Source organism: Pan paniscus, chromosome 6 (genome assembly GCF_029289425.2).
Source record: "Pan paniscus chromosome 6, NHGRI_mPanPan1-v2.0_pri, whole genome shotgun sequence".
Lineage (NCBI taxonomy): Eukaryota > Metazoa > Chordata > Mammalia > Primates > Hominidae > Pan > Pan paniscus.
This window is the reverse complement of record NC_073255.2, coordinates 98,954,004-98,980,336: the sequence shown is the minus strand read 5'-3', so window position 1 is coordinate 98,980,336 and position 26,333 is coordinate 98,954,004.

The following is a 26,333-nucleotide window of genomic DNA, read 5'->3' as shown; positions in this document are numbered from 1 at the left end:
AGAAGGGCCTCACCAAGACACAGAGTCATCAGACTAGCAAAAGACAATGCATAGGAAGAAAATCTTAAGAGCAGAAAGAGAGAATTATCTAACTGCCTATAAAGGAAATCCCATCTGACTAACTTCTAAGCAAAAACTCTGCAAGCAAGAAGAGACTGGGAGCCTACTTTTAGCCTCCTTAAAGAAAAAAAAAATGCCAGCCAAGAATTTTATTTCCTGTCAAACTAAGCTTCATAAGACTAAGCTTTCCCAGACAAACAAATGCTAAGGAAATTCGTCACCACTAGACTGGGTCCTACAAGAAATGCTCAAAGGAATTCTAAACATGGAAACAAAAGGACCATACTCACCATCATGAAAGGACACTTAAGTACAAAGCTCACTGATTGAAACTCCAAAGAAACTAGCTAACAGCACTAAGACAGGAACAAAACCTCACATACTAAAATTAACTTTGAATGTAAATGACATAAATGATCCACTTAAAATATACAAATTGGAAAATTCGATTAAAAAAACCCACTCAACCAGGAGAGACAAACCTGCAGATCAAAGACAGCTATAGATTCAAAGTAAGAGGGTAGAAAAAGTTTTATCACACAAATGGAAAACAAAAGAGAGGAGGAGCAGCCATTCTCATATAAGATAAAACAGACTTCCAACCAACAACAGTAAAAAGGACAAGGAAGGGCATTATAATATTAAGGATTCAGTAAAACAAGAAGATTTAACTGTCCGAAATATATATGCACCCAACACCTGAGCACCCACATTCATAAAACAAAAAACACTAGGCCTAAGAAAGCAGGTTAATAGCAGTACAATAGTCATGGGGTTTTCAATACTCCAATGACATCACTAGAGAGATCATCAAGGCAGAAAATCAACAAAGAAACTCTGGATTGCTGGGTGCAGTGACTCACGCCTGTAATCCCAGCACTTTGGGAGGCCGAGGAGGGTGGATCACGAGGTCAGGAGATCAACATCATCCTGGCAAACACGGTGAAACCCTGTCTCTACTAAAATACAAAAAATTAGCCGGGTGTGGTGGCGGGGGCCTGTAGTCCAGCTACTCGAGAGGCTGAGGCAGGAGAATGGCGTGAACCCAGAGGCGGAGCTTGCAGTGAGCCGAGATCGCGCCACTGCACTACAGCCTGGGTGACAGAGCGAGACTCCGTCTCAAAAAAAAAAAAAAGAAAGAAAGAAAGAAAGAAACTCTAGACTTAAACTAGGCTATAGACCAAATCCAAATGGACCTACTGGACATTTACAGAATATTTCATCCAACAATGACAGAATATGTGGTTCTGCTCATGGAACATTCTACAAAATCAACCATATGTTTGGTCATAAAGCAAGTCTCAATACATTTTTTTAAAGTTAAAATTATATCAAATACCTTCTCAGACCACAGTGGAATAAAATTAGAAATCAATACCAAGAGGAACTCTCGGCCAGGCGTGGTGGCTCACGCCTGTAATCCCAGCACTTTGGGAGGCCAAGGCGGGCGGATCGCGAGGTCAGGAGATCTAGACCATCTTGGCTAACATGGTGAAACCCCGTCTCTACTAAAAATACAAAAAATTAGCCGGGTGTGGTGGCGGGTGCCTGTAGTCCCAGCTACTCCAGAGGCTGAGGCAGGAGAATGGCGTGAACCCGGGAGGTGGAGCTTGCAGTGAGCCGAGATCGCGCCACTGCACTCCAGCCTGGGGGACAAAGGAGACTCCGTCTCAAAAAAAAAAAAAAAAAAAAGAAGAACTCTCAAAACACACAAATACAAGGAAACTAAACAATTTACTCCTGAATGACCTTTGGGTAAACAATGAAATTCAGGAAGAAATAAAAAAAATTTTCAAAACAAGTGAAAATCATGACACAACATACCAAAACCTCTGAGATACAGCTAAAGCTGTGCTAAGAATAAAGTTTATAGCATTAAATGCCTATATCAAAAAGATAGAAAGATCTCGAATTAACAATCTAACATTACATCTCAATGACTAGAAAAATGAAACAAGAACAAACTAGACGCTAAGCTATCAGAAGAAAAGAAATAACAATCAGAGAAGACAAAAATGAGATTGAGATAAAGAATAATACAAAGAATCAATGAAAGAAAACATTGGTTCTTTGAAAGACTAAACAAAATCCAGAGGCAGTAGGTAGATTAACTAAGAAACAAAAGAAAGAAGATTCAAATAAATACAATCAGAAATGATAAAAGTGACATTAAAACTGATACTACAGAACAAAAAGATCATCAGAGTCTGCTATGAATACCTCTATGTACAGAAACTAGAAAACCTAGAGAAAATGGACAATTTCCTGGAAACGTACAACCTCCCAAGATTGAACCTGGAAGAAATAGAAATCCTGAACAGATGAATAACAAGGAATAAAATTGAATCAATTTAGCAAAATCTCCCAACAGCAACAACAACAAAAGCCCAGAACCCAGATGGATTCACTGCCAAATTTTACCATCTGTACAAAGAAGAGGTGGTACCAACTTTACTGAAACTATTCCAAAACATGGAGGAGGGGGGATTTCTCCCCAGCTCATTCTATGAAACTGGTATCACTCTAATACCAAAATTAGACACGGACACAACAGAAAAAGATAACTACAGGCCAATATCCCTGATGAATATAGATATATAAATCCCCAACAAAATACTAGTAACCCTAATCCAACAGCACATCAAAAGATAATTGATCACATTCAAGTGGGTTTTATTTCAAGAATGCAAGGATACTTCAACATTCACGAATCAATAAAAGTGATTCACTTCATAAACAGAATTAAAAACAAAACCCATATGATCATCTCAATAGATGCAGAAAAGACATTCAATAAAATCCAACATCCTTTCATGGTAAAAACCCTCAACAAACTAGGCATCAAACATACAAAAATAATAAGAGCCATATATAACAAACCCACAGAAAACATCATACTGAAGGAGGAAAAGCTGAAAACATTACCTCTAAGATATAGAACAAGACAAGGATGTCCTTTCTCACCACTCCTGTCCAACATAGCACTGGAAGTTCTAGCCAGAGCAATCAGGCAAGAGGAATAAATAAAAGTCATCCAAATTGGAAAAGGAGAAGTCAAATTATCTCTGTTCACTGATGAAATGATTGTTACCTAAAAAGAACCTTAACTCCAAAAGTCCTAGTGATAAATGCCTTCAGTAAAATTTCAGGATACAAAATCAATGTACAAAAGTCAGTAGCATTTCTATACACCAATAGCATTCAAGCTGAGAGCCAAATCCAGAATAAAATCTAATTTACAATAGTCACCAAAAAAAAAAAAAAAAAAACCTAGTAGGAATACATTTAACCAAGGAGGTTAAAAGTCTCTACAAGGAGAACTACAAAACACTGATGAAAGAAATCACAGATGGTACAAAGAAATGGGTAAACTCCCATGCTCATGGATTGGAAGAATCAATATTGTTAAAATGGTCATACTGCCCAAGGCAATCTAGAGATTTAATGCAATACCTATTAAATTACCAATGTCATTTTTCACAGAATTAGGAAAAACAATCATAAAATTCATATGGGACAAAAAAAGAGACAAAATAGCCAAAGCAATCCAAAGCATAAAGATAAAATCCAGAATCACCACATTGCCTGACTTCAAATGATATTATAAGGCTGTGGTAAAATAGCAAGGTATTGGTACAAAAATAGACACATAGATCAATGGAACAGAATAGCAAACCCAAAATAAAACCACATACCTACAACCGACTGCTCTTGAACAAAGTCAACAAAAATAAGCCATAGAGAAAAGACATTCTATTCAATAAATGGTGACGGGAAACTTGGCTAGCCATGTGTAGAAGGATTAAACTGGACCCCTATCTCTCACAATATACAGAAATTAACTCAACATGGATGAAAGGCTTAAATGTAAGATCTCAAAGTATACAAAACCTAGAAAAAAACCTGGGAAATACTTGTCTGTATATTAGCCTAGGCAAAGAATTTATGGTGAAGACCCTAAAAGCAAATTAAACCACGAGAAAAATGGACAAATGGAACTTAAACTCAGAAGCTTCTCCACAACAAAAGAAATACTAGCAGAGCAGAGAGACAACCTGCACAATGAAATAAAACACTTGCAAATTATGCCTCCAACAAAGGACTAATATCTAGAATCAAAGACATACGAATAACTCCGTAAGAAAAAAAAAACCCATTAAAAACTGGACAAAGGACATAAACAAATATTTCTCAAAAGAAAAACTATAAATGGCCAACAAACACATGAAAAAATGTTCAACCTCAGTAATCATCAAATAAATGCACATTAGAACCACAATTATTTATCATCATCTACCAGTCAGAATGACTATTACTAAAAAGTAAAAAAAAAAAGAAAAAAGAAAAAAGGAAAAAAAAACAGCAGATATTGGCATGGATGCAGAGAAAAGAGAGAAAACGGAATGCTTATTCACTAGAAAGTAAATTAGTTCAACCTCTATGGGAAACAGTATGGAGATTTCTCAACTTAAAATAGAACTACCATTTGATCAAGGAATCCCACTACTGGGTATGTACCTAAAGAAAAAGAAATCATTATAAAAAAAGACACCTTCACTCATATGTTCAGCACAGCACTATTCACAGTAGCAAAATCGTGGAACCAAACAATTGTCTATCAGTGGTTGACTGGATAAATAAAATGTGCTATACACTGCGGAATACCATGCAGCCCCCCAAAATGAAATCATGTCTTTTGCAAAAACATGGGTGGAGCTGAGGGCATTATCCTAAGCGAACTAACTCAGAAAGACAAATACTACATGTTCTCACTTATAAGTGGAAGATAAACAATCGGCACACGTGGACACAAAGATGGAAATAATAGACACTGGGGACTCTGGGGACTCCAAGAGGCACGAGGATGGAAGGAGGTCAAGGCTTGAAAAATAACCTATTGGGTACAATGTTCACTATTTGGGTAATAGATATACTGGAAGCCTAACACCCATCAGTACATAACATACCCATGTAACAAACATGCACATGTACACCCTAAATCTAAAATAAAATAACGCCAACTCACAAAAAAACATACTTTTTAATTGTAATCCGGTACATTTGCACCTAAATGCGAAACTAGAATAAAAGATATCCATAACACTTTAAATATGTGCAATGCAGTATGGTATTATCTATCCTCTTATATTTCATTTTGAAAAGTCTTAGTCACAATACTTTAAGTGGATTTCATGACCCACTAATGAATTTAACATATCCAAACTTAAAAATATTGACATAGGGCTGGGCACGGTAGCTCATGCCTGTAATCCCAGCACTTTGGGAGGCCAAGGCAGGATCACGAGGTCAGGAGACTGAGACCATCCTGGCTAACACGGTGAAACCTCGTCTCTACTAAAAATACAAAAATTAGCTGGGCGTGGTGGCGCGCCTGTAGTCCCAGCTACTCGGGTGGCTGAGGCAGGAGAATCACTTGAACCCAAGAAGCAGAGATTGCAGTGAGCAGAGATCGCACCACTGCACTCCAGCCGGGGTGACAGAGCAAGACTCCATCTCAAAAAAAAAAAAGAAAATTAAAAAAATAATAATATTTAAATTTGTACACACACAATGTGAACATGTGACTTAAATGCAAAAAAAGGGCTTAAATTATTTAAATTATTTGCTTGGTTGTAAACAAAAAATAGAATGAGGCGTGATTTATAAAGAAATTATTTTTTATAATTTTAAGTAAATAAATACACGAAGCCTTTATTGTTGTTTTATAATCTCTCTGATGTTTGTAGACTGCTAAATTTGCTTCCATATTAGAGGCATACCACCTTATTTAGTTATTTAGTACGTCTCTAGGAAAATAAGTAAAATGACAAGAAAATGAGAAATATTTAAAAACATGAGAAGAAAAGTATATCTTCCAGTATATCTCTTGAAATTAATATCTAAGCAGCCTACATTTTCTTTGGGAAAATAAACAAATGAAAAATAACTGTTAATTTATTCTTATAGTATGTAAGTTATTATCACCAGCATCATCATTATTCAAAAACTAGCTAATTTGGGGATCTGCTAGGCAGGCAGAATGAAGAAATATTTGTAAGTTTCTAACAATGACCAAAATTTTTGCATCAATGAACTCTGCCTCTAAGGTTTTTTTTCAGTATCAGTTTGTTTAATAAATTGCTTCCAACCACCACTGTAGTTCCAAACAGTTTAAAATGCTTTGCACTTTATTTGGAGAGAGAGATATATATATATTTATATATATAAAAGATATTTTGTATATTTATATATAACATATATATATTTATATATAAAAGATATTTTTTATATTTATATATAAAAATATATATATTTATATATAAAAGATATTTTTTATATTTATATATAAAAATATATATTTATATATAAGATATTTTTTATATTTATATATCATATATATTTATATATAAGATATTTTTATATAAATATATATAATTTTATATATATATAATATCTTATATATCTAAATATATATATTTTAATATATTTTTGTTTTATATATTAAATATATATTTATATATAAAGATATATGTGTATATATGTAATCCAAATATATATATATATATATTACACCAACAAAAATGTTTTTTGCTCAAAATGTAGCATTTCATTTTCTCTGTTCAAGGAAATTACCTCTAGTGCTGGGGAAGTGAGAATATCTCATATAAAATAATTCCCCAAAAGACATTAGTATTGCACCTCTGAAAGAATTTTTCTACTGTTATCATTGTTAATCATGCCAGTGTTCTATTGATTACAGATCATTTGGTATAGCTTCAAGCTATTTGCTCTGAACCATGTTGTAAAAACAGGACATTCTCTCTGCTCCATATGGGGAATGTCAGAGCCAGAAACTGAGAAGGGTCTCACAAATCTCAGCTATCAGATCGGTTTTCAGGACCTTGAAGATAAAGGGCAGACCTTAAGTGGATATTAAGGTCTATTAAGAAAGCAAATAAATATGTGCCTCTTCTTTGTGCAGCTATTCCTTTCTACAGTCAAACAAACATAAAAAAAGGTAAATAAACTCAGTAAATGTGATTCATATAGAGCCAAGTATATACATATACATGTAAACACACATTTTTCTTTTTTATTTAACATACACATAACTGAATAGAATAAATGAAAAGTTCATGATTGCCTTAGATATAGCAGCAGTGTACGTATTTGTTTTAAAAATATGAAAATAAATTATAATATCTTTGAAATGGGTCTAAATGTGTATATATTCAGCAGATAAAATTAGTAAAAAAAAGTATCAACATTACATATTTTTCATTGATTTTTTAAACTTTCTAGATTAAAGTACAGGTGTCTTTCAGAATTTGGGAGTTGTCTTGAAATACAGGTGGGGGAGGTAGGTGGTGGCAGAAAGAATGACAAGGCGGTGGGGTAGAGTAAAGGTCAGAGTACTTTGGTTAGGCAAAATGATCCCACTTGGGATAAGAAAGCCGATCTGTTGCTCCTGGGAGACACACTGATATATTGATACGTCCCCAGAGCACCCTGCAGTAATTGGAGGAGCCATTTGAGGGAATCTCCAGGGACACTTTTGCTTTATCTTCCTATGGCATAGACACATTTATTGAATGCCGTCTTTTTTTAATCTTTATTAAGTAGAGAAATTCTGCTGCAACTCTTAGGTCAGCTTAGAAGAGAGTGATTCTATACTTCCGGTAGATCATTGCTAGGTATAATTAAAATTCTTGAGTTTTTTCGAGTAAGAATAGTGAACAAAGGACTGAGTAATCAAACGGCAGATGCTTACATACACTCTGCAGCCACATTATAGCTCTCCTTTTGCCAAATCAAGGACATGGTGGCTGAGGTGGACATCAATTCCAAGACTAGGGAATTTTTTTCTTGAGTATGTTTCTAGTTTTAATTTATGAATGTTAACTCCAAGTGCTGAAAAGAGGTATTACTTTCAAGTTTTGCAATGAGGTAGAATGTGACAGAATCACACATCCTTTAGGCTTTGGGTTTGTGGTTAATGGAATAGAATAGAAAGAATAGAATTTCTTTTTTCTCAAAGGTACGTAATAAGAATATTGTCATTTCAAGGCTATCTCATAATTTTAGAAGACAAGAACCACAATCACTTTCTAGTGCATGAAAGACTTTCAAGGAGTTCTTGCTTTGCATAAGAATTTGAGTAAAAAGGGGTAGGCTAATCTGACCTCAGAAGAACAGCACTGGAAAAGAATAGCTTAAAATATTCTCATCTCAAAGACCGCAAACCTCTTTCTTCTATCTCCTCATTTTTATGGCCCTCGATTAACACCCACTCCCTGCCCAGGCTCCAGGGATACGTCCACACCAACAAGTACAACTCTTTCTTTTCAACCTTTATCCTGATAAAGAGTATTCCTATGCACACTATCTTATGCAAAATTTTGAAGTTCATGTTGATTCCTTTATTATTTTTGTATATCTCCCATGTGTGGTGTTTCTAATGTTTGTGGAGTTCACCTCCAGAGTTATCTCTGGAAGTTATTTCTTTTTCTCAAACTTCTCTGTTGCTGCCTTAGTTCAGGCACTTAGACCCTATTTTTTTTACCTTTCAACAACTCTAAAAGGTCTGCTACCTCAAAAAAAATCATCTTCAGTTCAATCTAATAGTTCCCCAAATGTACAGAGAACTAAACTTTTTGACAAGTTTGCTAACATGCATTTCCCAGATGCTGTTTTCTACCTCATCTCCTGAGACTGGGTAGGATAGGAACCTCTCCTTTTAAATAAGCATTCAGATGGTCCTGACACAGAACAGACTAGAAGCAAACCCAGTGAAAGAGTAATATCTGCCAAATAAGTGATGAGGCTGAATTAGAAAAACCTATAACTCTCTGAGAATTAGAATAACCTGTGAGTCCTCAACCTTCTATGAGCAGGAAGCAAGCTAAGAAAGTTATATAGCCTCATTTTAGAAATAGTCAAAGAGGATAATGGAAATAAAGAGGGTGAACCAAAATGCTGTCCCAGGAGAATTGATAGTGGCAGGAGGCAGACAAATACCTAAGCAGATAGGGGCAGGACAGTGGTGAAACCGCAGCTACAAGCCAAAGAGAGCCTGAAAGTCAAGCTACACGTCAAATTCACAGACCTGATTGAGAACCTGTCTTCCCTTTTGACACGTTTTACTCTAATGGATCCCCATCCTTCACCTATTTTACGTATATCTATCCTTCCCTTATTGGTTTTTTAATACTGTCGTGCCCACCTTTGAGTGGTGCCTTTGTTTTAACCTTTTTCGCATACACAAAAATGAATCAGCATGCATTTCACTATTCTAAGCCCATCAAAGCCCCAGTCTCAGCCACACTGGGAGAGAAATCACCTGACTTCAGCTGGGGGAACCACCCCTGCTTCCCCTCTCCACAGGGAGCTGTTTCGTCGCTCAATAAAATTCTTCACCCTCCTCACCCTTCAATTGTCAGCATATCCCCATTCTTCCTGGATGTGGGACAAGGACTTGGAAACTGTCAAATGTGGATACGAGCTATAATAAAGGTAAGCTGGAGCATGCCCAGCCCAGGTGTGGCCTGAACTGGTGCACAAGCCAGGTGTGGCCCAGGCAGGCTGAATGGGTGGACCACCTCCTGTAGCAGATAGCATACCCAAGCAAGGCCTGGGTGGGAGCGTTGCTGGCCAGAGGTTACCCGCTTGCAAAGTGAGAAAAATCCTGCATCAGAATCATGTCCTCAGGAACCTCCTGATCTCCAGGGTAAGAGACCTATATAGTGAACACTTAGTAGAATCTCAGAATAGTTATAAACTAATGATGGTATTTTGACTGCCATTCTTCCCTCTCAAGTAGTAGTGGTGGTGTATGTGTGTTTGTGTGAGTGTGTGTGTTTTGTGCTTCTGTTCTACCAGGATATATTGGGTGTACATGAAACAGATAATCTTTCCTTTTAGTTCTTAGGTCTTGAGACCAAAAGGAGCCACACTAATGGAGGAACCACTACTTATCAACTACAGATTCTGGGCTTTGAGCTACACTTTTTACTGAATGTTACCTTTGGTTGTTTCCAAGAAAATAATTTCCGTTAAATATATTTCTATCGACAGGTTCCTTGTGTAGCTTTGAACTTTAAGAATCACTGGCATAGATGAATTAATCATTTGAAAGATTGTCCAAACTTCCTTTCAAGCCTTGCCTTCCCTGCTGACACAGATATGCCCTATGCCATAGCCAAGTTAGGCTGCTATTAAGCCTTTGGGTTTTTTCAAGTTCACTTATCAGAATTCATGATGGCAAATAAAAGAGTAAGATAACTATCTTAAGAAAAGAACAATATTTATTTAACTATATTAAATATTTGGGTTTTGCCCTGGTTTGAATATTTCTGTAGTCCCAAAATTCATGTATTAAAATATGATGATGGTATTAGGTGAGAGTATTAGGAGGTGGGGCTATTGGAAGATGATTACGGCACGAGGGTGTATTCCTCATGACAGGGATTGAGCCCGTATAAAAGAAACTCCAGAGAGCCACCTGAATTTCTTTCATCATGTGAGGACACAGCTAGCTATAAGGTGCCATCTGTGAACCAAAAAGCCCCTGCCAAACACCAAATCTACTGGTGGCTTGATTTTGCACTTTCTAGCCTCCACAACCATCAGAAATAAATTTCTGTTATTTATAAAGTACCTGATCTATGGTATTTTGTTATAGCTGCCTGAGCAGATTAAGACAAGCTCATGTACCTAATGTTAGGCTGGAGAATGAGACTTAGAATGCAGGAAGACAAGGGGACTCTGGATGGATCATACACAAGAACTATCATGAGCCCAACCAGCAGAAATAACTAGATAGGTAGCAAGGAATCCAAAAGATGATGAAAAAAGCTTCCTCGGCGAAGATGCACAGGAAACCACAAACCTATTTAAAAGAAAAGAGATAGTTAATTAAAGAAAGAGAGATGTTGAGGAATTGGCATTCTTAGTCAAGTTAGAGAACAGATTTAATGGGTGTGGAGAAATGGGAAAGAAAACAAGACAGGAAGTTTGGATTATACTTGCCAAGTACAAAGTTTGAGTTGTTAGATGTGGATGTGCTGAATGAGGTTAAGAGTGAGGTTATATTACTGGGTGGTCAATAGAGAATGAAGATAAGGTCAGAGCTAATGGGGAGAATGAGGGATGTGAATTTGAAGATTTGTACTGATAGCCAACATCAATTCGGAAATCATGAGAATGAGGTCATCTGAAGTTGGTTGGAGAATAAATATGTGAACAACCTACTGAAGTTATCCACAAAGATAGAAGCCAATCGTGTGGGGTTGAATGATAACAGTGATGATTTGAAGAAGAATTTAGACTCAGAGTGTGCAGCATTTGAACAAACATAAAATGGCAACATTAGTCTCTGGTAGAGAAGTGGGCCTGGAAAGAAAAAATCACAACATCTTCATTTATGCTTTCTGATGATTAGAGGAAAGCTAGTTAATTCAGCCCAACCCTTTAATCATATAAATGAAAGAAGCTTCTCTAGAGACATGATATGATGGGCAGGGTAGCAGGTATCTGAAGTAAACCCTGTATTCATTGTTGTGCCAGTTATTGAATGTAGGTATTGAACTTTACATTTTATTGTATTTATTTTTATATATATTTTTTTTTTTTTGAGATGGAGTCTCACTCACTCTGTTGCTGAGGCTGGAGTGCAATGGCACCATCTTGGCTCACTGCAACCTCTGCCTCCAGGGTTCTTGTGCCTCAGCCTCCTGAGTATCTGGGATTACAGGAATGTGCCACCTGGCCCGGCTAATTTTTGTGTTTTTAGTAGAGATGGGGTTTCACCATGTTGGCCAGGCTGGTCTCAAACTTCTGACCTCAAGTGATCTGCCTGCCTCGACCTCCCAAACGGCTGGGATTACAGGCATGAGCCACTGCACCCGGCCAACATTTTATATTTTTATCATAAAAGTAATTTTAAAAAGTTTTAAGATAGAAAAGAAGTGTATAAATTGCAATATGAATGTTGCTCAATCTCCTTACTATCACTACTTTCAAACACACGTACATATGCCCCCAGGAATCTTCACAGTTAATGACTTTGGGTGTTATTTGGATTTTATAAAGCATCAACTTTCTGCTTGTTTTGCTTTAGCAGCAGAATTACTGTATCTTTATATTTAATATATGCTAAATATTGTATAAGATGTGAACACATTTATAGCTCAGTCATAGAAAAAAATGATGCTTTGAGGATTGTAATCAATTTGAAAACATACATTCTCAGAAAGAATATTAGATGAAAATTTATTAAATATTGATATAGATTATGTTGGGAAGGGGTGAAAAAAATCAAAGTTATCTTTAACATTTTAAAGTACAGCAATGCAATTATATAAAATTCAAACTCTTAATAAGATATATCTATTGATTTTGTTTTTACAAAAAGATTTGAATATTAAAAATTGGATGTTACATAATTAATTTTATGTTTTTTTAAAAAATTGGTAACTAATGCATTTTCTTGATTTTTATACTGGGTCAGATACAGCCTTGTAACTATTAAAGAAAAAATTATTCTGACAAATGTTAAGACCATAAGGAAGAATTTATTTAAGACTATTGAGATAAGTGTCAAGCTTATCACAATAGAGGAGAAAAATCAAGGTCAATTCTGAATACAGCATGTACAAGTGGTGCTTTATGACCAATGAGTAGTTTAGGGGGTTGGCCTTTCATAGATGGAAAATTACTAGGAGGAGTCATCAAGGGGAGGGGAGATTTTTGCTGAAGGCAGACCAGGGCAGGGTGACCAGATATCAAAGGTAAGAAATGAGGAATTTGATTAGATATTGAAGTAGATCAGATATTAAGGATGGGGGATATTCTCTAAACTGACAAGATTTTTTTCTACAACTTGTCTAGACAAGCTTGAGGATAAGGCCCAAGGCCTATTCTAAAAATGTCTCAGTGGAGCCTGATGAAAGTTTGGTCAAGAAGAAAGTCTTCATCAGAACCACCCCACTTATTTTGTAGCTATAATTTTAATTGGTACCTACTTTAAAAGCAAAGGGTTTAAACTACAAACTTCTCCACACTGTAGTCTTCATAATAATTTTAATGACGACTAATACACTTGTATACTTCTTTAAGCCTAATTTAAAGTTTAGTACCAGCTATTTTATTACTTGTTCCACTTTATTGCTTCCTTACCCCTCAATGTAGGACAAAGCACAAAAAGCCTCAGTATTGTATTTTGTTGTTAACAAGCTACTAAATTTGTATTTCCCATATGATGTTGTTATGCTTGCTGTTTGCTGGAAAAATTATAGTAATTGTTCTTAACAAGTAGTAAAGTTTATGTTCTTCATGGTCGATTTGAGGCAAGAATGTTAAATGGTGTAAGACTTATCCAGAAACTTACTTAAAATTAACACTTGAAATTGTTGTTTTGTTTTTGTTAAATACACTGAATAATTTTCTGGAAATTCTTTTCTATTGATTCCTAGGGATATATTCAGTACAAATCCTGTACTAAACTGAACTAAAACTTAGTATCTACACATAGTAAATCACATAGGAAATGACAGAACAATTTTGAAGTGACTAATCTCATTTTTTAGGTACCACCAAAACACAAAACAAGAAAAATTAAGCAAGTCATTCTCAGACTAAACTTCCTACATTTACATTGTTTTAATAGGGAAATACATCATACTTGAGCTGAAAGTGTTATTAACATAGATGATGCAAACCAGAAACCGTATGGTAACCCATTCTCATGATGTGAGGTGGTACATGTTTAGAGTGGTTTTTATGTTAGGAGACAGTGTTGAGCCTCTAATCAGACAATGTTAAAATGTTTTGTCTTCTACTATTTTTTAGGTGTAACTAAAATCTAACTTCATTTAAAATGTTACCATATTTTAAACCGTGTGCCTCTTGCATCAAAATTGAAAATCAGTAGATATGGGCATAGCACCACATATGTGTTTATAATATACTTGTGAATTCATTAAACACTTTACCTATCATCTGGCTTTCAAAATAATGATTAATTCCATTTTTATAAAAGCCCTCTCAGAGGGGAAAAAAAGTAATTGTATAGTTTCAACTTAGTGGCCATTCAAGTTGCTAAGATTATTTATATTTTTTACTTAGCATTTAACTCTCAGTACTCATTCATTAGGCAAATTAACATGACTCTTTGACTTCATTTCATTTGAGGACCTTGGAGTAAGAACTTCGTTTAAACAAGTTTACAAAAAAATGCCTGTAATGAATGCTTCTTACTCTTTTATACTTTTTCAGAATTGTGTTTTTCTTACTCCGGTCTCCATGTTAGTGGGAGAGGAACAACAGATCATGCACAGGGCATTTCAGGTCTCTTTTAGGATGAAGAAGAGTGTGGATGTGGTAGGAATCAGAAGTGAAAGATTTGGCAGTGTGTGGTTCCAATATAGTAATTAAAAAGCATTTATTCAGATGAAAAATTAGATAACTAGAAAAGTCTGAGGATATGATGATACCAAGCAACCCTTCTAAACACTGAAAAAAACTAGTTGAATCACTAATATTTTGGCTTTGTTCTCATTTTCTACTCAGTTTATATGTTTATGGCATTTTAAAGAAGAAGTTGCTAAATTCTAATTTTAAAACCAGTATGAAACCAGCACATGCTGCCAGGAAAAAATCGTAAAAGACTTTGAAATGGGCAAAAAGTATTACTGTCCTGACTAGCTTACACCTCCAGGCTGTCTCCATCAGCTGAGAGCGCTGCATATTATTAAAATGAATTCTCTCCAGTGAAGAGACAATCAATTAATTCCCCTTCCCTTTGCGGAAAAAAAAAAAGCCAGTTTTACATCTATTTTTAAATTCTTTTTGTCATTCCTGATTTACCTATGTTGTAACATCTTACTGAATCCCTTATTAATTAATGAGTTAAATAAAATATTTGGCACATGTTTATTTCATATTTGTATGCCTGGTGATTTTATCTTTTAAAAATATTCTTTAATACACCTAAATATGGCATTTACAGATGTAGCCAACATAAAGTCAAGTTACCTAAAATTCTGTTTCATTATGATATAGTAGTCAAAGGCCTAAAAGCTTTGTGAAGTTTCTTGAAAATGCAAAATAGGGATATTAGTACAGCAATATTTTTAAAAAGCCTATTTTCTCTTTCTTACACACACATACACATACACACAGGATGAGAAGCAGAGAGAGAGGATAGAGAGAGATACAACTTCCATCATCTCCCAATTAATTCTTCATCCACACTCCAAGCTCCCCTATCCCCAGCCACTCTTTCTTGTCTCACTCTTCTTTCCTTCTCGTTTTAAGATATATTCTCTGAAACTTACTATGTATTTTAGATATGGGGTCTCTGTTTCTGGCACTACCACACCTCACTTTTTACTGCAGTTTTCCATAATAAAAGTTCTCCAGTTCATCTACCAGATAATTCTCCTGTTTTGAAGTAAAGGAGGTGACGCTATTCCTACTCAGGCATTAATTAACATAAAAGACTCTTCCAGTCTTGTATATGATAAAAGACTCTTCTGTCTTACAAATGACAAAAGAGTGTTGGAAAATGCACAGAATAAGAAAGTAGTTATTGTTATCTTTGTAAAGGGCAGGGATACTGTAAGGGTAGGACTTGTGATGGGAATTAAAATTCAATGAGGTGTACATACAAGTTCTACTATATTTCTGAAATCTTTCTGACCACTTGAAGATTTTTGGAACAACATTGATAGGAAATGGAATTAGTTTTAGTGAACCTCTGTGTTTCCTGCAAATTCTAGTCTATTCTACTTAGGGTGCAAATATAATAGCAGAGTTAAGCAGCATATTTTTTTCTTTTCTGTAAATTCACTTTATTGTGTGTCCACTGCTTACCATAATTATACCTAAATTACTCGTCTCTCCAAAATTAGGAATGCATCATTTTTATAAATAAACAAGTTTTAAATTGTCCTGTGCTTTATTTTGAATATAAACTAGTCAAATAATCCTCCACAGAAAGTACATGTTGAGTGTAATCAATACTTTTCTTTTTTCTGAAAACGTTTCATCATATAAGTATTTAACTGATTGTCCAGATATTTCTGCTACTGCAAACCTTCTCCGTTTTCGCTCCCCTTTCCCTGTGGTCTATTAGGCAACGTCTAGACAAGTAGCTTATTTTGTTCGGTTAGCTCTAGATGTTTGGAGTGCAAAATAATAATCTTCACAGGGGGAAAGAGAGTTTAATATCTGAATGAAAAATCTCCAGTGAAACTAAGCTAATCCTATTCGGATGGCTAGCTTCTAGCATTAACTTTCTGAACTTGACGTTGCTTCTCTTTATATAAATGTTTTCTACTCTGTGTATGTTTTAGTGATCTTCATCTAGCCAAAGGCTGTATTTAATAGGTAGTCATCAAGCAGAAACATAAATCTTTCTTGAGCGTGGGTGCGTGCGTGTGCCCCTGTGCATCTGGATGTCAGTGGTCGGGGGAGAGGAAAGAGAACAGAGCAGGCCTGTGTGGCAGGAAACAGACAAGGATAAATATGCATTGCTGTGTGGTTCACAGAGTTTACAAGAAGGAGAACAATGTAACTGTGATATTTGCCTTTAAGATCTGTGAAATCACAGCAGGCTGGGGAATACAGAATAGTGGAGAGTATGCTACAACAAGACACAGAATTCAAACCCCTTGAAACCCTAAAGTTACATTTCCATTTACCTTACATAACTTAAAAGGACCTTGCTCTCATAATTAGAAAATACATCAATTGGACTCTCATAATTTCATTTGTAGTATCCTTTAAATGGGCCTTTCTGACTATGGGAGATCATACTTCAAATGTATTTTCACCATCTTCTCTGAGTTTTCAATTTATTATGTCTTACTGCTACACACACACACACACACACACACACACACACACACACACACAGCCTTGGTGAAATGCAATCACTGCAAGACAAATGTCTCATCACCTAGGAATCCTTCTCCTCCACTCCGCTGGACTTATCGGCTTGACCACAATAATTGAACACAACAAACTTGCATTATATTTAGTAATGTAGGTACTTTCTCTTTTACTGGACTATTAGACCCTTAAGAGAAGAATGTGTATTATTTATATATTATTTATGGTGATATATCAACTCTTTAACAACTCCCCATCCTATAACTGTAAGTAAAATTTGTTGAACTATCTCAAGCATATTTAAAGTAATTCAGCAATTTCCAATACTGTAAATCCATTTTTTTAAACCTCTGCTGCTGGTTTATACATTTGATGGTCTCCAAATAGTGCTATGTCTTCAAAGACATCCCTATGAATTCACACTAACCCCCAGGCAGTTTTTCTCAGATATATATTTTGTCCATATTTTTAGAGAAAAAAAAAACAAAGTGAGAATACCTAGCAATATTGAGGGACATAGTTTTAAACCCTGGGTCCTAAAAAGAGCAGTCTTTTTTTTATGGCAGATAGAGATTGAGGATAAATAGGAGAGTGACCGTTGACCCTGTTCTTTCACAGTAATATTGGCAAGTCATTTGCTGCCATTATTGGAATTGCACCTGGAAAGCAAGCACTTAAGAAAAGTGTAATTTATGTTGTTGATGGTTTTCCCTTTTATTGATTCTCCTCATTCTCAAGTAGCTCTGGATCACTTTCAGGATCACTTTCTTTCTTTTCTTTTTATGTTTCTCTCTCTTTTTTTTTTTTTTTTTTTGTCATCCAAGGCAAATAAATTTCCCAATCTAAACTGTCACGCCCAGTGACCACAGTTACCAAATTAATTGGCATATCCTATCACACACAATTGCTATAGCCATGTACCTCTGCTAAACCTGTGAATACTACTGACTTATTTGAACATGACTATTTCTCACCACTATGGAGAGAGAATCAGATAGTACTACATTTACACAAATATTGATCAAAATAATTCAATAGTAAGTAAGAAAAGCTCTTTGATCTGCTCTTTTGTAAAAGGAATTTTTAAGCAAACAATTTTTGGTTGTCTTAAAATTAATACAAAATATATTTGGCAGAAATTAGTCAGCATTTATGACATAGAATAATATTGTTAATTTATGGTGGTCTTGTTTTTATTTAAGGAGTTGTATCTATAGGCAAATTTTTAACATGTCAGTACATTTCTCCTATTAAAACAGAAATAGGTCAAACTCAGATTGCTGCCTTTAGACTCCTCCTCCTCAATTAGAAATGTCATGTTTGATTTTTAAAACTATGTTTCTTGTTATTTAAAATAAATACTTTCCCCAAATCTGTTGAGACTAAAACAAAAGCAAATTTGGAATCGTATTTTTATATTTATTCTAATATTTGTGTTGAAAAATCACTGGAACTAAGAACTGCATGCCTAGTAAATTGGAAAAAAAAAACTGGATAATTCCAAATGGGAAGTGTGAAAACCTGAACTATGATACCATTGTAAAGGATAGGAATTTAGAAATGGAGGGATTACAAAAGTCATTATGTTAATTGAATAAGCCAGAAACAGAAAGACAAATATTTCATGTTCTCACTCACATATGGAAACCAAGAAAGTGGATCTCACAAAGATAGAGAGTAGTTTGGTGATTACCAAAGGCTTGGAATTGTGGGGGGTTGGAGGGATTATAGAAAGATTGATTAATGGGTACAAAAACACAGGTAGATAGAATGAATAAGATTTAGTGTTTGATAAATCAGTAGAGTGCCTACAGTTTACAATAATCTATTGTATATTTCAAAATACTTAGTAGAGAATTATTGGACTGTTGCCAGCAAAAAGAAAAGATAAACGTTAAAGGTGATGAATATCCTAATTACCCTGATTTGATTCCTGCAAATTATATGAATGTGTCAAAAAATCACATGTACAGCAAAAATATCTATATCTTTTATTTGTTTTTTTTAAAAAAAAAAACAGAATAAAATGAAAGGATTATTTTATTTCTCAAGGAAATTTGAGGAAATTAAAGGGGAAAATAGGAAATTAAGGAGAGGTTTAAATATGGTACAGACAGATAAGTAGAACTATCAGAAATGTGATGTCAGAAGTCTGTGGATCTAAAGTGTTTTATAACTCAATATCTAAATCCAGCTCTGGAAAAAAAAAAAAAGAAAGGGAATTTGTAGAGCTTTTCTTCTTCTCTTTTTCCTTTTCTTCCTCCTCTTCCTTCCCCTGCTCTTCTCCTTCTCCTCCTCCTTCGGGTTCCTCGTGTCACTAGCAGAATTTCTAGTATGTTTTAAAAGACATTCATCTGAGTTTCAAAACTAATAATGTAGGCATTACTTGAGAATTTGACAGGGAACAGAGGTTCTGAATTTGAATCAGTTAATAGCAAGGTTAGCTTTGTGTTCAGCAGTAAATTTTCAGGTTTCTTGAAAATTTGGAATAAAACCACACAAACTCTACCTTGTTCTAAGCATGCATTTATATTGCAAAATATATTATAAGATGTTTTGAAGTGAAAGTTACTTTTATATTATTCTAACTATAACAGCTACCAATAGTTGTATGTCTATCTTTAACAAAATATTGAAAGCTAGCAAAATACAGATAGATAGATAGATAGATAGATAGATAGATAGATAGATAGATAGATAGATTAGATAGATAGATACAGATAAATAGATAGGGAAAGATATGATGTAAATAAGTAAATAAATATATACATATTTGTGTAATATTTTTACTATTGTGATAACATTATAGGGAAAGATATGATGTAAATAAGTAAATAATATATGAATATTTGTGTAACATTTTCACTGTTGTGATTAGATTAAGAAGCATATGCTCAGTAAAAATATGCAGAATGGCTTAGTATATACAGTGCATTGGCATAGTTACTAAAAATATAACTATTCTGAAGGTTGTTATTAAATGAACTAAAGTTTCATTATGAGTAGGAAAAATATTTATATCAGTATGAACTATATAGTATAAATGAATATATTTGAAAATACTGCATCCACTCACACATTTATTAGCATCATTTGAGAATGTATCCATAAATGTTTGAAAATCTTTCTTCCTAATGTCCTTATGTTAGTCTTTCTACCTAATAGATTGTTCGTTGTTGCATCTGCTAGTACATTTTCCAATACATAATGAGCAAACCTTGCTATTTCACATGTGCTTCCATCTCAGAAGGAAAGCAGTAGTACCATACATTAAGTATTTGTGCCAAGCACTACACCAAGAACTTTGTGAATTTAATTCTCACAGAAATCCCAGTAGCTAGTATTATTATACAAATTTAACTGATGAGGAAAATGAGAGTCAGAGAAAATATGTAATTGCCCTTATCACCCAGCATCTAAGTGGCACAGCTAGGATACAAGCTATATTCTTCCTTGCTCCAAAGTGTATGTGTTTTCTTATAGAGGCTGAAATTTCTTACAGAGGTGGAAATTAGAGGTAGCAACTGATTATTTTGTTTATTTTCTATAATTGTTCATTGTCTATTTCTAGGAAAAAATGAAATTCTAAATAATCTTATGAGATGTCAAATTCAATATTACTTAGAATAGCTATGTTTAAAAAATAAACTGCAACTAAGCAGAATTAGCTATTGACAAAACTAAGAATATTTTAAAAGTAGGAATTCTATATAAAATATGTATCGCTTATATGCTATTTTATTTGATATTTGCAGTCAGAAAAGAATTTTTTTAACTCCAACTTATAGGTAGACATCACAAAGAGATAATAATATTCATTCGTAGACCTTTGGGAAATTAAGAAATCAATGCTTCACATTATTCTGTTTTCTATTAGAATATCTAATAGTTACCATACGTAGTCACTGGGTACAGATTATTAATGTGCTTACATTAAAGCTATTAGCTGTTTTACTGAAGAGTTCATGAATGTGATATTCTGAGAATTGTGTTCTTTAAAAATGTCAATTTTTGTAAATTTATCTATTTTCCCATTAATTTCTTATTGTAAAATGTTTTCTACCCTCAATGGTAAATTATATTTAAGATAGTCACCCATTCTTTTTCAGCAGGTAAATATGTCATAGTGGACTTTCAATGTTTGTCTTTCGATTCGAACTCGTCTTTGCAAAAGAATACCAATTAAAAGGTAGCAGCAGATCAGCCATAGAGTCTTCCAAGAGAAAAACATGTTGTGTTCAACATTTCTCCATTATGTGATAAATAAAAGCAACTGTTAATATTGTAATCCTCCACCGAGCGCGGTGGCTCACGCCTGTAATCCCAGCACTTTGGAAGGCCGGGGCGGGCAGATCACGAGGTCAGGAGATCAAGACCATCCTGGCTAACACGGTGAAACCCTGTCTCTACTAAAAATACAAAAAATTAGCCAGGCGTGGTGGCGGGCGCCTGTAGTCCCAGCTACTCAGGAGGCTGAGGCAGGAGAACGGCGTGAACCCGGGAGGCGGAGCTTGCAGTAAGCGGAGATGGTGCCGCTGCACTCCAGCCTGGGCGACAGAGCAAGACTCCGCCTCAAAACAAAACGAAAAAAAGAAAAAATTGTGATCCTCAAATGAGGTAATTATATATTTCAAAACTAAAAATTCTAGTATTTAGATAATGATTCAATACATATTTGAAAGTATAATTTGGGATAAAATATATATACCCTAGGGAAAAAATGTACCTTTTTAAATCTCTGAATAAAACATAATGGCATAATTCATTCCTGTGGAATTTACAAATTTGTAGAGATATCTCTATCTCTAACAGTCTCAGTTTCTTATACAGCAGAAAAAGAATTGTCCTCTCCAAATGTATAATTCCACCTAGAAAAGAAGGTTCATTGTATCCCCAGGTTGTGGTGATGGTTGTCTGGTTATAGCGATTGTTTTTCCTTATATGACTTCATTTTTCGTTGAAAAAGATTTAAGCAAGTAGCACAATAGCTGTCCTCTATATCAAACCACCACTTCAAAGTATTCCCAGTTCATGCAAGTATAATTTTGTTAAATAATACTTAAGTAATAACTCAACTTAGCTGTTGGTTTATCTAGGCCCTTGGGTATTCACTCAATGTAAATCTTTGGTAGTGTTTCTGAAACTTGTATAATGTGAGTCAAATAACTCCCCAGAGAATGGTCAAGAGCCATGCATTATATGCTAAACAAAATGAGGTAACTGCTTGTTATTCATAAGCCTTGGGAATAAATGCAAGGGCAGTAGCTGCTATTAATGAGCATCTTACATAGATATAGGAAGGGGCTGAGGATCTGATGTTTAGGTGCATTAGTAAACATGTTACAGGCTTTTATTAATTCAAATCATTTACCCAGGTGTATCAAGTTGTTTTTATGACACTTTTATTTTGGTTAAAATAAAACAGGACACTAAATGACCTTAAAAAATGCAAAAACAGCATAATTCAATGAAATGTAAGTTGTATTCGTATACTGTAAATATACATGTATATACAACGTTAGTTTTTATAATATTTACAGAGTGTATCCGGAATTTCTCTAAGAAACAAGCTTAGAGACAGCTATTTGGTTGGAAAGGAAGTGAGGCTTGAAGATTCATTAGAATAGCAATTTTACAGTGTTTTGGGAGTTGACAAAGATTATTTGGCCAAACATTAGTCAGGCTTCTGAAAGTTCTCCTAGGCCCATCTGTACACATTCTTGTAAAGTCCAATTTTAGAAAGACATCTATCTGCTAAGGTATCTGAACACCCTCTATATCCGATCAGGTTCCTCATTCTCTCCCATGCCCCAAGTGATGTCTGATCATGCTGACCTGTCTTCAACAAGAATTCTGTTACGTTGGTTTATCCAGAATCCTCCCTTACTCATAATGTTTCCTCTTAGTAATTTTCCATCCACTGGCCCCCACCCTGCTCCTTGGCTGTAAATTCCCACTTGTCCATGCTGTATTCTGAGTTAAGCCGAATCTTTCTCCCCTACTGCAAAATTCCATTGCAGTGGTCCCCAAACCTATAGCAATGGACCTTAAAGTCTTTCTTACTATGCTTTAACAAGCATCATTGAATAATGTTTTTTTCTTTGACAGGAGTATTGTTGGGGAGCAAGCTGATGAAAATTATAGGAAAGCAAAATAACTTATTCAGAATTAATAAAATGATTTAAGTCCAAACTTTTGAACATGGCTTTAAAATCACTCTTTGCTATGATACTTTATGCCCACTTGCATTTCTCATACCTCTCCACAAAACATTTTGAAGAGCACATTTCTCCAGAAATTCATGTTCTTATTGGACTAAATTGCTTCAGTGTCAAGTTTTCACTAAGATAGAAATCTTCCTGAGCAGAATTCCCTCTACCTGGAACACTAATTGCAATTCGTCACTCCATCTTTTGTGTTTTACCTGGCTAATAGATTCATACTTAAGGTCCAATTTAGATATAAATTTCTTTTATAATCTCACTTTTTAGGTACCTCTCCTCTTAATAAAATCATATACTTCTTTTCACTTCTTGCATTATATTGAAATGACTTGGGCAACTATAGGAAGAGGGGTGTCATGATTTTCCAAACCCATTAACAAGTGGACTGAATCCAATGGGATTACAAATAAGAAATGGCTGCCCACTTTTTTCCCTCCAAAGCAGTGATGTAAAACATCTCTGGTATCATTTCCCAGCCTTGGATAGAATCTTTGCTATAAATTTCAGTTGTAAGAACAAGTCCTCACCCTCTGCTTCTATGTCTCCCTTCTTCTTCCAGTATATTTTGAGCAAAAAATGAAGAAATATCTTTTGCAATTGGCTTTCTATTTTCTTTATTATTATTTTATGTATGTATGTATGTATTTATTTATTTATTTTGGAGATGGTCTCGCTCTGTCGCCCAGGCTGGAGTGCAGTGACACGATCTCAGCTCACTGCAAGCTCTGCCTCCTAGGTTCGTGCCATTCTTCTGCCTCAGCCTCCCAAGTAGCTGGGACTACAGGTGCCCATCACCACGCCCGGCTAATTTTTCTGTATTTTTAGTAGAGACGGGGTTTCACCATGTTAGCCAGGATGGTCTCAATCTCCTGACCTTGTGATCTGCCTGCCTCCGCCTCCCGAAGTCCTGGGATTACAGGCGTGAGACACCGCGCCCAGCCTATTATTGATTATTATTATTATTTTTGAGATGGAGTCTTGCTCTGTCATCCAGGCTGGAGTTCAGTGGCGTGATCTTGACTCACTACAACCTCCACCTCCTGGGTTCAAGCGATTATTCTGCCTCAGCCTCCTGAGTAGCTGGGACTACAAGCACATGCCACCATGCCTGGCTAATTTTTGTATTTTTAGTAGAGACGGGGTTTCACCATATTGGCCAGGCTGGTCTCAAACTCCTGACCTCGTGATCCACCTGCCTCACCCTCCCAAAGTGCTGGGATTACAGGCGTGAGCCACCATGCCTGGCCATGATTGGCTTTTTTTAATCATCTGAGCACTCTGTGTGTCAGGCCCCAAAGGCTAACTCTTTCACAGGTTGTTTTTATGGATTCCAAGGCTTCTGTGAATATCTGCATATTTTATGCTTCCATATAGTTTCCCACCCCCGGCAATACACCTGACAGAGTTCCCCCCCCAACAGATGGCCATATTGTGTAGGATGCTATCAACATGGTTTAAGCGTGGCCATTTGTGCAGCAATTTCACCTGGCCAATGCGAAACTCCTACATATTTTTCACATGTCATGTGAGAGTGCAGGCTTCTTGCACTTCATGGGTTACACCACCCAATGGACCTCAATGATAGCGACACCACATGCTTTGTTCACAAATATCCTCTGAATTCTGGGGATGCTTGTTAAGCCCTCTTGAGAGTTATCTCAATATGCTCTGGCCTAGGAGACACACAGGTGGCCTAATGAGTTTCTGCTGTTTAGAAAGCATCCAACGGTGGAGTGGGCAGTCTGACACACTTCTGGAGTTCTCCTTATTTGCGTTGAGGTGGCAGCTGGGGCAAGAAAAGGAAATATCACAGTATCCCAACTAAGCTGACTACTCATGCCTCAGTGAGGCACCCATTTAGGTTTCTCATCCTCTCTTATGTATTATGAACATGGGTGAACTGTGTCTGCTACTTAAGTCCAACTTGTATGTAACTAGAATCTCCTTTTTTAATGTAGAGGATCTTATTTCCTATAATTTTCAGTTTTGAAGGACCAGTCAAATCTCCCAGGTATCAGAAAATATTCTATTTAAAGCCAGAGGGGCAACCAGGCACAGTGGTTAAGATTATAGACTGGAGCTCCACCAGTTAGGTTCAAAAATCTAGTTCGATGATCACCTTGGGCATCACTTAACTTATCTGTGCTTTAGTTTGCTCATTAGTAACATATGGCTGTCATTAGTAACCTCATAGGACGTATAAAAACTTCATAGAATTGTCATAATTAGGGGAACTTATCATATGTAAGGGACATGGAGCCGTGCTGCTATTAAGTGTTAACTATTTGTATTATCTGTCCCATTTACCGTTATTCTTCCAAACTCACAATAGGCCCTTGGTTAGTATTTAATAAATGGATCGCTTCACCAGTGTAAGTAAGACACATGTCTTAGTCAAATGATACCACTAGTTGAAATCTAACATGTTTCATAAGTTAAACAACAGAATCAACCAAATGCATCTAGAGTATACCAATAAAATGTGTTACTAGGAAAAAGGAAATAATACTGAAGTTTAAGGTTATTTTACATACCACTTTGCAACCAAATCACAACTCTCCAAAAATGTCAAGGTTGCATATAAGAAGTCTGAGCGAAACATAATAAAGTGTTTGTGGAAGATGGGTAAGTCCAAGAACAATAGGAATTTGAACAGGCAAACATATGGAGTTGGTTCATGTGTGGTAAAATACATAGGAATTAGTGAAAACTTTGATTTTTTTACACCATAGGCTGCCTCCAGAAATGGGCCATGACATTCTAAAATTATATTTTCCATTGCAGACAGGGTTGTAATTCAGTTTTGACAAGCCATTAACTCCTGAACTTTGTTCTGATATGGCACTTTATTCTTTATCTTAATTGATAAAAGCTCATGTCATTCTCCTTGTTGAATATTTTAATTTCATTTACTCATAAATATTTTTGATTCAGGGTCTTGCTCTGTCACCTAGGCTGGGATGCAGTGGTGTGATCATAGCTCACTGCAGCCTTGAACTCCTAGGCTCAAGTGATCCTCCCACCTCAGCCTCCCAAGTAACTGGGACTACAGGCATGCATCACCATGCCTGGCTAATGTTTTACATTTCTTGTAGAGACTATGTTGCCCAGACTGGTCTTGAACTCCTGGCCTCAAGCAATCCTCCTGACAAAACA